At 38.7% G+C, this 13,777-nt stretch overlaps 1 pseudogene; it reads left to right on the forward strand.

Moving 5' to 3' along the window:
* Window positions 1-586: 586 nt before the first annotated feature.
* Window positions 587-1,595, forward strand: LOC123390017 (annotated as a pseudogene).
* Window positions 1,596-13,777: the final 12,182 nt, after the last annotated feature.

Below are 13,777 nucleotides of genomic sequence, written 5' to 3' on the forward strand. Positions count from 1 at the left end.
ACAGATGATAGATAGATAAATAGATAGGCAGATAGATAAGGAGACTCTTCACAATTGCATCTCATATTTCATCAAAAACTTTGCAGTGATCAGCTAGAAAGTGTCTCATATTCCAGCCATAAAATCTACCAAGTCACCTCAGCTGCCTGTCACCGCTCTCTTTACCTTACTTCTTATTTACAAGAGATAAAGGGACCCTTCTCCTACATATGGACAAAAACACTTGTGCTCTGGATCATTTATTGTCCCTTTATCAAGGATCTTATTTCTGTTATTTACCTTTTACTTTGCCACATCATCAAATTTTCTCTATTTCCACAAAATATACAAAGGGTGTGGTGCAAAAACAATGAATACTGTTATGCTGAAAAAAAAGAATTATATTGAAAAAGAATGTTCTCTGTGTTATTATCCATCTTAAAAATAAAGAAGGGAACCTCTAGAGGCATAAGATGAGGGTTTACAAAATTACATAAGGAGTTGATAGGGGGTGTGGACTCTCATCCAAGAATATCAAATTTACTGTCATGATTAGGAAGTCAGCTTGGAAATATTTGAACCTGATTTCCAGTACATTTGTAAAATAATGTACAAGATCAGAAGGGCTAAGGCAGTGAGGGTAATTGGGAGGCACAAAAGGAGTTCTATTATCTCTTGGATTCCCAGGGTAAATATTTTTATCACTACGGGAAACCACAGCATGTTTAGTGAGTTCATCCTCTTTAGGTTGTCTCCTGACCCTCAGACCCAGATTCTGCTCTTCATGTTATTTCTGGTGATTTACCTCCTTACTCTGATGGGGAACCTGGTGATGCTGCTGGTGATTAGGGCTAATTCCCATCTCCCATGTACTTCTCCCATGTCCATGTACTTCTTTTTGAGCCATCTCTTCTTCCTGGACCTCTGCCACTCATCTGTCACAGTCCCCAAAAAGCTGGAGAATCTACTTTCTGAAAGCAAAACCATCTTTGTAGAGAGCTGCCTGGATCAGGCCTTCTTTTTGTTTGCCACCAGGGATACTGAGATCTATCTACTGGCTGTGATGACCTATGACTGCCATGTAGCTATCATCTCCCCTTTGTTCTGTGGTCAGGTGATGTGCTACCAGCTCTGTGTTGGAGAGGTGTGAGGTTCCTGGGGCCTTTGCTGATCATCAATATCCTCTTGGCTGTCAATTTAGACTACTGTGAGGATCAAACTATTTCTCACTTCAGCTGTGAGCTGTCTTCTCTCTTCCCTCTGTCTTGCTCTGATAACCTCCACCAAATTCATATTCCTATTCTGCTCCTCTGTCTTGAATTTCTTTGTAACTTTCCTTATGATTGCTTTCTCTTATACCTGCATTGTCTCCACCATCCTGAGCATCAGCTCCACTTCATGTAGAAGCAAGACTTTTTCTACTTGCTTTTCTCACCTCATTTACTGTGATCTTGTTCTATGGCTCAGTTTTATGTTTTATGATTGGAGTTGATGTTCTCCTTACAGTACAATGTGGTCATTCCCATGCTGAATCCTGTATTTACACTTTGCAGAACAAGGAAGTGGAGACAGCTTTGAGAAGAATGTTAAGAAGATATGTTAATTCTTTCACATAGTGGACCAGAGAAACAGGACTATGGAGACGCTAAACTACTTTGCCATAAGATATTTTGTAACCAAAAATTAGGATTCTTTCCCCCTCCCTCCCTCCCTCTCTTTTTCTCTCTCTCTCTGCATTAGACTCCATGCTCAGTGGGGAGTCTGCTTGAGATTCTTTCCCTCTCCTTCTGCCCCTCCCCCGATTCACAAGCATGCACATGTTCTCTGTCGCTCTCTTTAAAATAAATAAATCTTTTTTAAAAAGGAAAAAATGGGGAGCCTGCATGGCTCAGTTGTTAAATATCTGAACTCAGCTCAGGTCATGATTCCAGGGTTCTGGGATTGAGCCCCACATCCAGTGCCATACTCAACAGGAAGCTTGCTTTTCCTTCTCCCACTTGCCTTGCTTCTGTTCCCTCTCGCTCTCTCTGTCGAATAAATAAAATCTTAAAAAAATAAAAAAATAAAAAATGGAAAAATAAAGACACACCCTAAGTTAAATGTTTTATACATATAATCCTCTTTAATTATTTCATCAACCTTATATGACCTAAGTACTATTATTCCTGTTTCACCAGTCCGAATCCAGAGTCCATTTTTACAAATGCTTTCTTCGTCTGGTATCCTTTGAAAAATACCTTTTTCTTTTCTTTTTTCCCCCCTCCAAAGATTTTATTTATCTGTTTTTGCACACACAAGAGAGAGGGAGAGTGAGCAAGAGCAAGCTCGAGTGGTAGGGAGGGGCAGAGGGAAAAGCAGACTCCCCACTGAGCAGGGAGCCCAATGTGAGACTCTTTCCAGGACCCTGGGATCATGATCTGAGCCAAAGGCAGACATTAACTGACCGAGCCACCCAGGTGCCCAAAACATTCTTTTCTTAACTAGTGTGAACCAAATTAAAATTATATTGGTTGGAACCAAAGAATCCAAACTGGTATTCAAATTGGCACTAAAAAGTAAGTTATGTTCTTTACTTGAGCTGCAGTAAAATGTGTGGGCTTTTAAAATTAATATATAAGGAATTGAAAAAAACAGGAAATCTATTTATATTCCCTTATAATTCTCTTATATTCTCACCATGGTATTCAAAGGTGAGTATACTTACCACTCTGATGACCTCAAATTATGCACCCATTGATAATGAAATTATAATGATAAGACACTGCTGCTCTCATCTTGGATGTTGGGGATAAGAATATTAATAATCAAGGATAATTTCAAGCAAGACAAATTCAAATCTAGAAATTCTGACCTTACCTATGGCTTAGAGACAATCTAAAGCCAAGCTTTTAGAAGTTCATTCTCTAGCTTACTGAATTACAATCCTATTAGAATTAACTATCATATTGGATTGCATGTGTAAAATTAGGGAATTGGTCAAGATTTTAACAGTGATACCTAGCAGAATTTGAGGTCTCAGAGTACCAAACTTCCAAACGACTAAGAAGTACCCCTGCAACTGCATCTGGCTGGCTCAATCGATGGAGTGAGTGACTTTTGATCTTGAGATTGTGAGTTTGAACCTCACTCTGGGTATGGAGATGACTTAAAAAAACCCAACCAAACGAAAAAACACCTAGTGCACTTCCCTCAGCCAGCTTCTTCCTCCCTTAATGCAAAAGCACACGATTCTTCTCATGCCTTCCCTTCTTGTTACTATGTTAGTTTCCAAGATCCAAAATTAATGGAACTTGGGGTGGAATGAAGATCCAGAAAAGAAATTAGGAAATTTCCATTTAAAACAATAGTCCATTAATTCCTGTTTCTAAACTGTGGAGATAATTTGTGGGAAATGATTTTAAGTATGTCCAAGCAAGGAATGGACTTGACATTTAAAAAATAATTTTAAAATCTTTTTACACGTAAAGATACCTATATAATTTTATGAGAATACATAAATGAGATTATTTTATGTAAGGTACTTCATGGTGGTCCAATCTTATTTTTTTTTCTTTACCTACTTCTCCTTTCCACAATTCCTATTCTTCCTTCCACCACTACCTCCCTCTCTAGAAACCCATTAACTGAATATATTTTCTTTCATCACTTCCTCATACTCATATAATCACACATAAGTCTTCATACATATGTGCACAGATATACATATTCATTTTACATATTCAGCTGTTCTGTTTTTTTTTAAAGACTTTTAAAACTCCCTTTAAATATCAGGTTTTGGGTTCCTGGGTGGCTCAGTTGGTTGGGACACTGGCTTTGGCTCAGGTCGTAGTCCTGCAGTCCTGGGATTGAGTCTTCCATTGGTCTCCCAGCTCCATGGGGAGTCTGCTTCTCTCTCTGATGTTCTCCCTTCTTCCTTCTCTCTCTCAAATAAATAAAAATAAAAGTCTTTAAGAAAATAAATATCAGGTTTTATAAATCAAACCACTACGAGATACCACTTCACACCAGTCAGAATGGCTAAAATTAACAAATCAGAAAACAACAGATGTTGGCAAGGATGCAGAGAAAAGAGATCCCCCTTACATTGTTGGTGGGAATGAAAACTGGTGTAGCCACTCTGGAAAACAGTATGGAAGTTCCTCAACAAGTTGAAAATAGAGCTACCCTACAACGCAGCAATTGCACTGCTGGGTATTTACCCAAAGATACAGATGTAGTTATCTGAAGGGGCACCTATAACCCAATTTTATAGCAGCAATATCCACAGTAGCCAAACAATGGGAAGAGCCTAGATGTCCATTTACAGATGAATAGATAAAGAAGATGTGGTGTATATATACAATGGAATATTACTCAGCCATCAAAAATGAAATCATGCCATTTGCAATATGTGGATGGAGCTAGAGGGTATTCTGCCAAGTGAAGTAAGTCAATCGGAGAAAGAGAATTATATGACCTCACTCATATGTGCAACTTAAGAAACAAAATCAAGAATCATAGGAGAGGCGAGGAAAAAAGATAAAACAAGACAAAATCAGAGAGGGAGACCAACCATAAGAGACTCTTAATCATAGGAAACAAACTTAGAGTTGCTGGAGGGGAGGATTTGAGGAGATGGGGAACCTGGGTGATGGACATTAAGGAGGGCATGTGAAGTAATGAGCACTGGGTATTATATAAGACTGATGAATTAAACTTCTACCTCTGAAGCCAATAATACATTACATGTTAATTAATTGAATTTAAATTTTTAAAAAGTGGTATTAAGTAATAATAAAACAGACACTTCTCCAATGAGGACATACAAATGGATATCAGACACATGAAAAAATATTCATCATCACTAGCCCTCAGGGAGATTCAAATTAAAACCACATTGAGATATCACCTTACACCAGTTAGAATGGTCAAAATTAGCAAGACAGGAAACAACATCTGTTGGAGAGGATGTGGAGAAAGGGGAACCATCCTGCACTGTTGGTGGGAATGCAAGTTGGTGCAGCCTCTTTGGAGAACAGTGTGGAGATTCCTCAAGAAATTAAAAATAGAGCTTCCCTATGACCCTGCCATTGCACTACTGGGTATTTACCCAAAGATACAGATGTTGTGAAAAGAAGGGCCATCTGTACCCCACTGTTTATAGCAGCAATGGCCATGGTCACCAAACTATGGAAAGATCCAAGATGCCCTTCAACGGATGAATGGATAAAGAAGATGTGGTCCATATACACTATGGAGTATTATGCCTCCATCAGAAAGGATGAATACCCAACTTTTGTAGCAACATGGATAGGACTGGAAGAGATTATGCTGAGTGAAATAAGTCAAGCAGAGAGAGTAAATTATCATATGGTTTCACTTATTTGTGGAGCATAGCAAATAACATGGAGGACATGGGGAGATAGAGAGGAGAAGGGAGGTGGGGGAAATTGGAAGGGGAGGTGAACCATGGGAGACTATGGACTCTGAAAAACAATCTGAGGGGTTTGAAGTGGCGGGGGGTGGGAGTTGGGGTACCAGGTGGTGGGTATTAAGGAGGGCACGGATTGCATGGAGCACTGGGTGTGGTGTAAAAATAATGAATACGGTTATGCTGAAAATTAATTTTAAAAAAATAATAAAATATATTCAGTTGAATTGTTATTTAACAATAGTTGACCTCAATAACCATACCAGGATCTGGGCCTACCATTATTGCAAATGCTTACACTTTCTAAGAGAGCAGTAGCTTAAATAACACTTTTGGAGAGATGCATCCATATGCATATATGGCTTTGCTTCAACAAATATGGCAAAAGAAAAAGGGGGAAAATGACTTCTTGATTGATTATTTATTCCATTAGTGCTTCAGTCAATAAATTATGTTCTTAAGGAAATAGCAAAGACTGGCTGTCCTGGTTACCCTAAAACCAAAAATTTCTCCATTTCATTCTTTTCCCTCAGGAAACTTTATGTCTCTGCTACAGTCTTTTACAATGGTAATATAGTTCTAATTGAACATTGAATTGAGTTTATTAAATTTGCATATAATAATTTATTTGCTTTTATGTGTTGTTTCATTAATATTTTAAGTGTTTGGTTTATACTATAATAATTTTATGGGTCCTATAACTTTTACACTATTCAAAAGTGAAACATTATGAGAGATTAAATCAATTTTTAAAGTTCAGAACTACAGCCATCCCAGTGGATTTCATCTTAGAATACAGCTGTTGGACTTTTTCTAAATTACATTCTTATACAACTCCTTGCCTATACTGGATAAAATGGATTCCCTTATTTCCTTACTGATTTCTCCTGAGAGCATTTACCTATTAAATCACGCATCAGTATTCTTACTTGTCTCTGGTTCTAGGGAATCTAACCTAAGACACTCCATAATGCTTGATCAATCTCTCCAGCTTCCCAGGAGGTAAATTACCTGATTGGTGAGTTAGGGAGAGGAAGCATTGCTCAATTCCACCTTTCTCCTCTTTCCTATCTGCTCAGAGAAAAGGTATGTGCTAGTTTAATCATTTGGCAATGTGATAAAAAGGAGCAATTCTGCCTTCTGTTGAGATATGTATGGTTTATATTGTGCATTCTATGATAGGATGGACAAATAAATCTAATTTAGGGGGAGTGTCAACTACTCATGACTCAGTAGAGCTCGTGTGTGTGTGTGTGTGTGTGTGTTCCTTATGTTATATTCCTTAGTTTTATTTATTTATTTTATTTCTTAGTTTTATTAGTATTCATTCTTTGGCTTAAGTTGAATTTGTATTAGCAATTAATTTTTTATCACAATTTCTGATTCCTATGAGCATTATTTTTATTTATTTTTTATTTTACTTTTTTAATTCTTATAAACATGTATTTTTATCCCCAGGGGTACAGGTCTGTGAATCAGCATTCACCAAAGCACATACCCTCCCCAATGTCCAAAACCCCACCCCCCTTATCCCAACCACCCTCCCCCCAGCAACCCTCAGTTTTTTTGTAAGATTAAGAGTCACTTATGGTTTGTCTCCCTCCCAATCCCATCTTCTTTCATTTATTCTTCTCCTACCCACTTAAGCCCACATGTTGCATCAACACTTCCTCATATCAGGGAGATCATATGATAGTTGTCTTTCTCTGCTTGAGTTATTTCGCTAAGCATGATACGCTCTAGTTCCATCCATGTTGTCTTAAATGGCAAGATTTCATTTCTTTTGATGGCTGCATAGTATTCCATTGTGTATATATACCACATCTTCGTGATCCATTCATCTGTTGATGGAATCTAGGTTCTTTCCATAGTTTGGCTATTGTGGACATTGCTGCTATAAACATTCAGGTGCACGTGCCCCTTTGGATCACTACGTTTGTATCTTTAGGGTAAATACCCAGTAGTGCAATTCCTGGGTCATAGGGCAGTTCTATTTTCAACATTCTGAGGAACCTCCATGCTGTTTTCCAGAGTGGTTGCACCAGCATGCATTCCCACCAACAGTGTAGGACGGTTCCCCTTTCTCCGCATCCTCGCCAGCATCTGTCATTTACTGACGTGTTGATTTTAGCCATTCTGACTGGTGTGAGGTGATATCTCATTGTGGTTTTGATTTGTGTTTCCCTGATGCCGAGTGATATGGAGCACTTTTTCATGTGTCTGTTGGCCATCTGGATGTCTTCTTTGCAGAAATGTCTGTTCATGTCCTCTGCCCATTTCTTGATTGGATTATTTGTTCTTTGGGTGTTGAGTTTGCTAAGTTCTTTATAGATTCTGGACACTAGTCCTTTATCTGATATGTCGTTTGCAAATATCTTCTCCCATTCTGTCAGTTGTCTTTTGATTTTGTTAACTCTTTCCTTTGCTGTGCAAAAGCTTTTGATCTTGATGAAATCCCAATAGTTCATTTTTGCCCTTACTTCCCTTGCCTTTGGCGATGTTCCTAGGAAGATGTTGCTGCAGTTGAGGTCGAAGAGGTTGCTGCCTGTGCTCTCTTTAAGGATTTTGATGGATTCCTTTCGCACATTGAGGTCCTTCATCCATTTTGAGTCTATTTTTGTGTGTGGTGTAAGGAAATGGTCCAATTTCATTTTTCTGCATGTGGCTGTCCAATTTTCCCAACACCATTTATTGAAGAGGCTGTCTTTTTTCATTGGACATTAATTCCTGCTTTGTCGAAGATTAGTTGACCACAGAGTTGAGGGTCTATTTCTGGGCTCTCTATTCTGTTCCATTGATCTATGTGTCTGTTTCTGTGCCAGTACCATGCTGTCTTGATGATGACAGCTTTGTAATAGAGCTTGAAGTCCGGAATTGTAAGACCACCAACTTTGGCTTTCTTTTTCAGTATTCCTTTGGCTATTTGAGGTCTTTTCTGATTCCATATAAATTTTAGAATTATTTGTTCCATTTCTTTGAAAAAGATGGATGGTACTTTGATAGGAATTGCATTAAATGTGTAGATTGCTTTAGGTAGCATAGACATTTTCACAATATTTATTCTTAAAATCCAGGAGCATGGAACATTTTTCCATTTCTTTCTGTCTTCCTCAATTTCTTTCATTAGTACTTTATAGTTTTCTGAGTATAGATTCTGTGCCTCTTTGGTTAGGTTTATTCCTAGGTATCTTATGGTTTGGGGTGCAATTGTAAATGGGATTGACTCCTTAATTTCTTTTTCTTCTGTCTTGTTGTTGGTGTATTGAAATGCAACTGATTTATGTGCATTTATTTTATATCCTGACACTTTACGGAATTCCTCTACAAGTTCTAGCAGTTTTGGAGTGGAGTCTTTTGGGTTTTCCACATATAGTATCATATCATCTGCAAAGAGTGATAGTTTGACTTCTTCTTTGCCGATTTGGATGCCTTTAATTTCCTTTTGTTGTCTGCTGAGGCTAGGACCTCTAGTACTGTGTTGAATAGCAGTGGTGATAATGGACATCCCTGCCGTGTTCCTGACCTTAGTGGAAAAGCTTTCAGTTTTTCTCCATTGAGAACGACATTTGAGGTGGGTTTTTCATAGATGGCTTTGATGATATTGAGGTATGTGCCCTCTATCCCTACACTTTGAAGAGTTTTGATCAGAAAGGGATGCTGTACTTTGTCAAATGCTTTTTCAGCATCTATTGAGAGTACCATATGGTTCTTGTTCTTTCTTTTATTGATGTGTTGTATCACATTGACTGATCTGCTGATGTTGAACCAAACTTGCAGCCCTGGAATAAATTCCACTTGGTTGTGGTGAATAACCCTTTTAATGTACTGTTGAATCCTATTGGCTAGTACTTTGTTGAGTATCTTCGCATCAGTGTTCATCAAGGATATTGGTCTATAGCCCTCTTTTTTGAGGGGATCCTTGTCTGGTTTTGGGATCAAGGTGATGCTGGCCTCATAAAATGAGTTTGGAAGTTTTCCTTCCATTTCTATTTTTTGGAACATTTTCAGGAGAATCGGAATTAGTTCTGCTTTAAATGTTTGGTAGAATTCCCCCAGGAAGCATTCTGGCCCTGGGCTTTTGTTTGTTTGGAGGTTTTTAAAGACTGTTTCAATCTCCTTACTGGTTATGGGTCTGTTCAGTCTTTCTACTTCTTCCTGGTTCAGTTGTGGTAGTTTATATGTTTCCAGGAATGCATCCATTTCTTCCAGATTGTCAAATTTGTTGCCGTAGCGTTGCTCATAGTATGTTCTTATAATAGTTTGTATTTCTTTGATGTTAGTTGTGATCTCTCCTCGTTCATTCATGATTTTATTTATTTGGGTCCTTTCTCTTTTCTTTTTGATAAGTCTGGCCAGGGGTTTATCAATTTTATTAATTCTTTCAAAGAACCAGCTCCTAGTTTCGTTGATTTCCTCTATTGTTTTTTTTGGTTTCTATTTCATTGATTTCTGCTCTGATTTATGATTTCTCTTCTCTTGCTGGGCTTATGGTTTCTTTCTTGTTCTTTCTCCAGCTCCTTTAGGTGTAGGGTGAGGTTGTGTAACTAAGACCTTTCTTGTTTCTTGAGAAAGGCCTGTACCGCTATATATTTTCCTCTCAGGACTGCCTTTGTTGTGTCCCACAGATTTTGAACCATTGTATTTTCATTATCATTTGTTTCCATGATTTTTTTCAATTCTTCTTTAATTTCCCGGTTAGCCCATTCATTCTTTAGATGGATGCTGTTCAGTCTCCATGTATTTGGGTTCTTTCCAAACTTCCTCTTGTGGTTGAGTTGTAGCTTCTGAGCATTGTGGTCTGAAAATATTTAGGGAATGATCCCAATCTTTTGATACCGGTTGAGTCCTGATTTAGGCCCGAGGATGTGATCTATTCTGGAGAATGTTCCATGTGCACTAGAGAAGAATGTATATTCTGTTGCTTTGGGATAAAATATTCTGAATATATCTGTGATGTCCATCTGGTCCAGTGTGTCATTTAAGGCCTTTATTTCCTTGTTGATCTTTTGCTTGGATGATCTGTCCATTTCAGTGAGGGGAGTGTTAAAGTCCCCTACTATTATTGTATTATTGTTGATGTGTTTCTTTGATTTTGTTATTAATTGGTTTATACAGTTGGCTGCTCCCACGTTGGGGGCATAGATATTTAAAATTGTTAGAATTTCTTGTTGGACAGACCCTTTGATTATGATATAGTGTCCTTCCTCATCTCTTATTATAGTCTTTGGCTTAAAATCTAATTGATCTGATATAAGGATTGCCACTCCTGCTTTCTTCTGATGTCCATTAGCATGGTAAATTGTTTTCCACTTCCTCACTTTAAATCTGGAGGTGTCTTCAGGCGTAAAATTAGTTTCTTGGAGGCAACATTTAGATGGGTTTTGTTTTTTTATTCATTCTGATACCCTGTGTCTTTTGACAGGGGCATTTAGCCCATTAACATTCAGGGTAACTATTGAGAGATATGAATTTAGTGACATTGTATTGCCTGTTAGGTGACTGTTACTGTATATGGTCTATGTTCCTTTCTGATCTACCACTTGTAGGCTCTCTCTTTGCTTAGAGGACCCCTTTCAATATTTCCTGTAGAGCTGGTTTGGTGTTTGCAAATTCTTTCAGTTTTTGTTTGTCCTGGAAGCTTTTTATCTCTCCTTCTATTTTCAATGATAGGCTAGCTGGATATAGTACTCTTGGCTGCATGTTCTTCTCGTTTAGTGCTCTGAAAATATCATGCCAGCTCTTTATGGCCTGCCAGGTTTCTGTGGATAATTCAGCTGCCAATCTAATATTTTTACCACTGTATGTTACAGACTTCTTTTCCCGGGCTGCTTTCAGGATTTTCTCTTTGTCACTGAGACTTGTAAATTTTACTATTAGGTGACGGGGTGTGGGCCTATTCGTATTGATTTTGAGGGGCGTTCTCTGAACCTCCTGGATTTTGATGCTCGTTCCCTTTGCCATATTGGGGAAATTCTCCCCAACAATTCTCTCCAGTATACCTTCTGCTCTCCTCTCTCTTTCTTTTTCTTCTGGAATCCCAATTATTCTAATGTTGTTTCTTCTTATGGTGTCAACTTATCTCTCGGATTCTCCCCTCGTGGTCCAGTAGCTGTTTGTCCCTCTTTTGCTCAGCTTCTTTATTCTCTATTGTTTGGTCTTTTATATCACTAATTCTTTCTTCTGCCTCATTTATCCTAGCATTGAGAGCCTCCATTTATTATTGCACCTCATTAATAGCTTTTATGATTTCAACTTGGTTAGATTTTAGTTCTTTTATTTCTCCAGAAAGGGCTTTTATATCTCCCGAGAGCATTTCTCTAATATCTTCCATGCCTTTTTTGAGCCCAGCTAGAACCTTGAGAATTGTCATTCTGAACGCTAGATCTGACATATTACCAATGTCTGTATTGATTAGGTCCTAGCCTTTGCTACTGCCTCTTGTTCTTTTTTTTTTGTGGTGAATTTTTCTGCCTTGTCATTTTGTCCAGATAAGAGTATATGAAGGAGCAAATAAAATACTAAAAGTGTCCGCCACAACCCCAGGGCAATATGCTTTAACCAAATCAGAAGAGATCCTAAATTGTGAGGGGGGAGAAAGGGGATAAAAAGAGGTTCAAAAAGAAAGAAAGAGAAAAAAAGAAAAATAAATAAAGAAACGAATTTTACAAAAGAAAACAAATAAAGAAACATATAAAAAGGAAAAAATATATATATTAGATAAACTAGTTAAAAATGTTAAGAAAGAAAAGTGTAAAAGTTTAAAAAGAATTTTAGCAGAAGAGGAAAAAAAAAATGAAAAAGAAAAGAATTAAATTAACTGCAAGACTAAAAAAATCACAGGGGAAAAAAAAAAAAAGAAAATCACAGGGAGAAAGCCATGAATTCCGTGCTTTGCTTTCTCCTCCTCTGGAATTTTGCTGCTCTCCTTGGTATTGAAACTGCACTCCTTGGTAGGTGAACTTGGTCTTGACTGGGTTTCTTGTTGATCTTCTGGGGGAGGGGCCTCTTGTAGTGATTATCAAGTGTCTTTGCCCCAGGCAGAATTGCACCACCCTTACCAGGAGCCGGGTGAGTAATCCGCTCGGGTTTGCTTTCAGGAGCTTTTGTTCCCTGAGTGCTTTCCGTAGAGTTTCGGAGGATGGGAATACAAATTGCAGCCTCCTGGTCTCCGGCCTGGAGGAGCCGAGAGCCTGGGCCCCACTCTTCAGTGCGCCCTCAGAGAACAGCGCCCAGTTACTCCCGGTCTGCCTGACCTCCAGCCGCGCTCTGAGCTCCCTGAGCCTGCGACCGGTTCAAGGTAACCCCGAGCTGTGATCTTACTGTTGGCTCTGTCTCTGTAGCTGGCTTTCCCGTTTCAATCCTGCAAGCTCTGCGACACTCAGACACCCCCGATCCTTCTGTGACCCTGCAGGACCTGAGGCCACGCTGACCCCATGTGGGCTTTGCCCAGGTTAGCCTCTGGAGCGATGTCCCTCAGTGGAACAGACTTTTAAAAGTCCTGATTTTGTGCTCCGTTGCTCCGCCGCTTGCCGGGAGCCGGCCCCTCCCCCCGGGGTCTATCTTCCCGTCACTTTGGATTCACTTCTCCGCCGGTCCTACCTTTCAGAAAGTGGTTGTTTTTCTGTTTCCAGAATTGCTGTTCTTCTTCTCTTCGATCTGCCAATAGATTTGCAGGTGTTTGCAATCTTTAGATAAGCTATCTAGCTGACCTCCTGCTAGCTGATGTAGTCTCAGCCTGCTACTTCTCCACCATCTTGACTCCTCCCCCTCCTATGAGCATTATTCATTGGGTTCAGAATATAAGTTGAGATGAATCATCCATTAGTAACCATCTCCTCACCTGAAGTATGCAAATAAAATTTCATAACAGACAACTATAGAGAGAAAAGGGAAACAGAGACAGTACAGAGTACAGAGTACAGTAGTGTGTATACTAGTAAAATAAAAAATATATATGAATATAGATGTGTTATAAATATTTCTAAATTTTTGGAGTATCTTTGGGAAGATACATAAGATAATAACGCAAGAGTAAATATTTATAGTCATTGCACAGAGTGATATTACAGTGAATTATGACCTACTGTTTTTCTCTTCCTCCCACCCCATCTCCTCTCTCCCCCACCTCTCTTTTCCCTTCTCCTTTTACCCTTCTCTCACTACTTATATGTGGTCTGTAAAGGAATACATATAAGAGTTTCATTTTGGCATTGCTTGTAGAGGAATGGAGTTGTAAACTTAAAATTATATAATGGGTGTCAATAAGAGAAGCAGAAAGGAAAATAACCTTGGTGGATACATACCATGGGGCACTATGAAGTAGTTAGGAAAAACAGACTAGATACACTGATACTATATTGTTGAATATTAAAACACAGTGCTGATTGG

This window comes from Mustela putorius, unplaced genomic scaffold (genome assembly GCF_011764305.1).
Source record: "Mustela putorius furo isolate JIRA1106 unplaced genomic scaffold, ASM1176430v1.1 tig00537227_pilon_pilon_pilon, whole genome shotgun sequence".
NCBI lineage: Eukaryota > Metazoa > Chordata > Mammalia > Carnivora > Mustelidae > Mustela > Mustela putorius.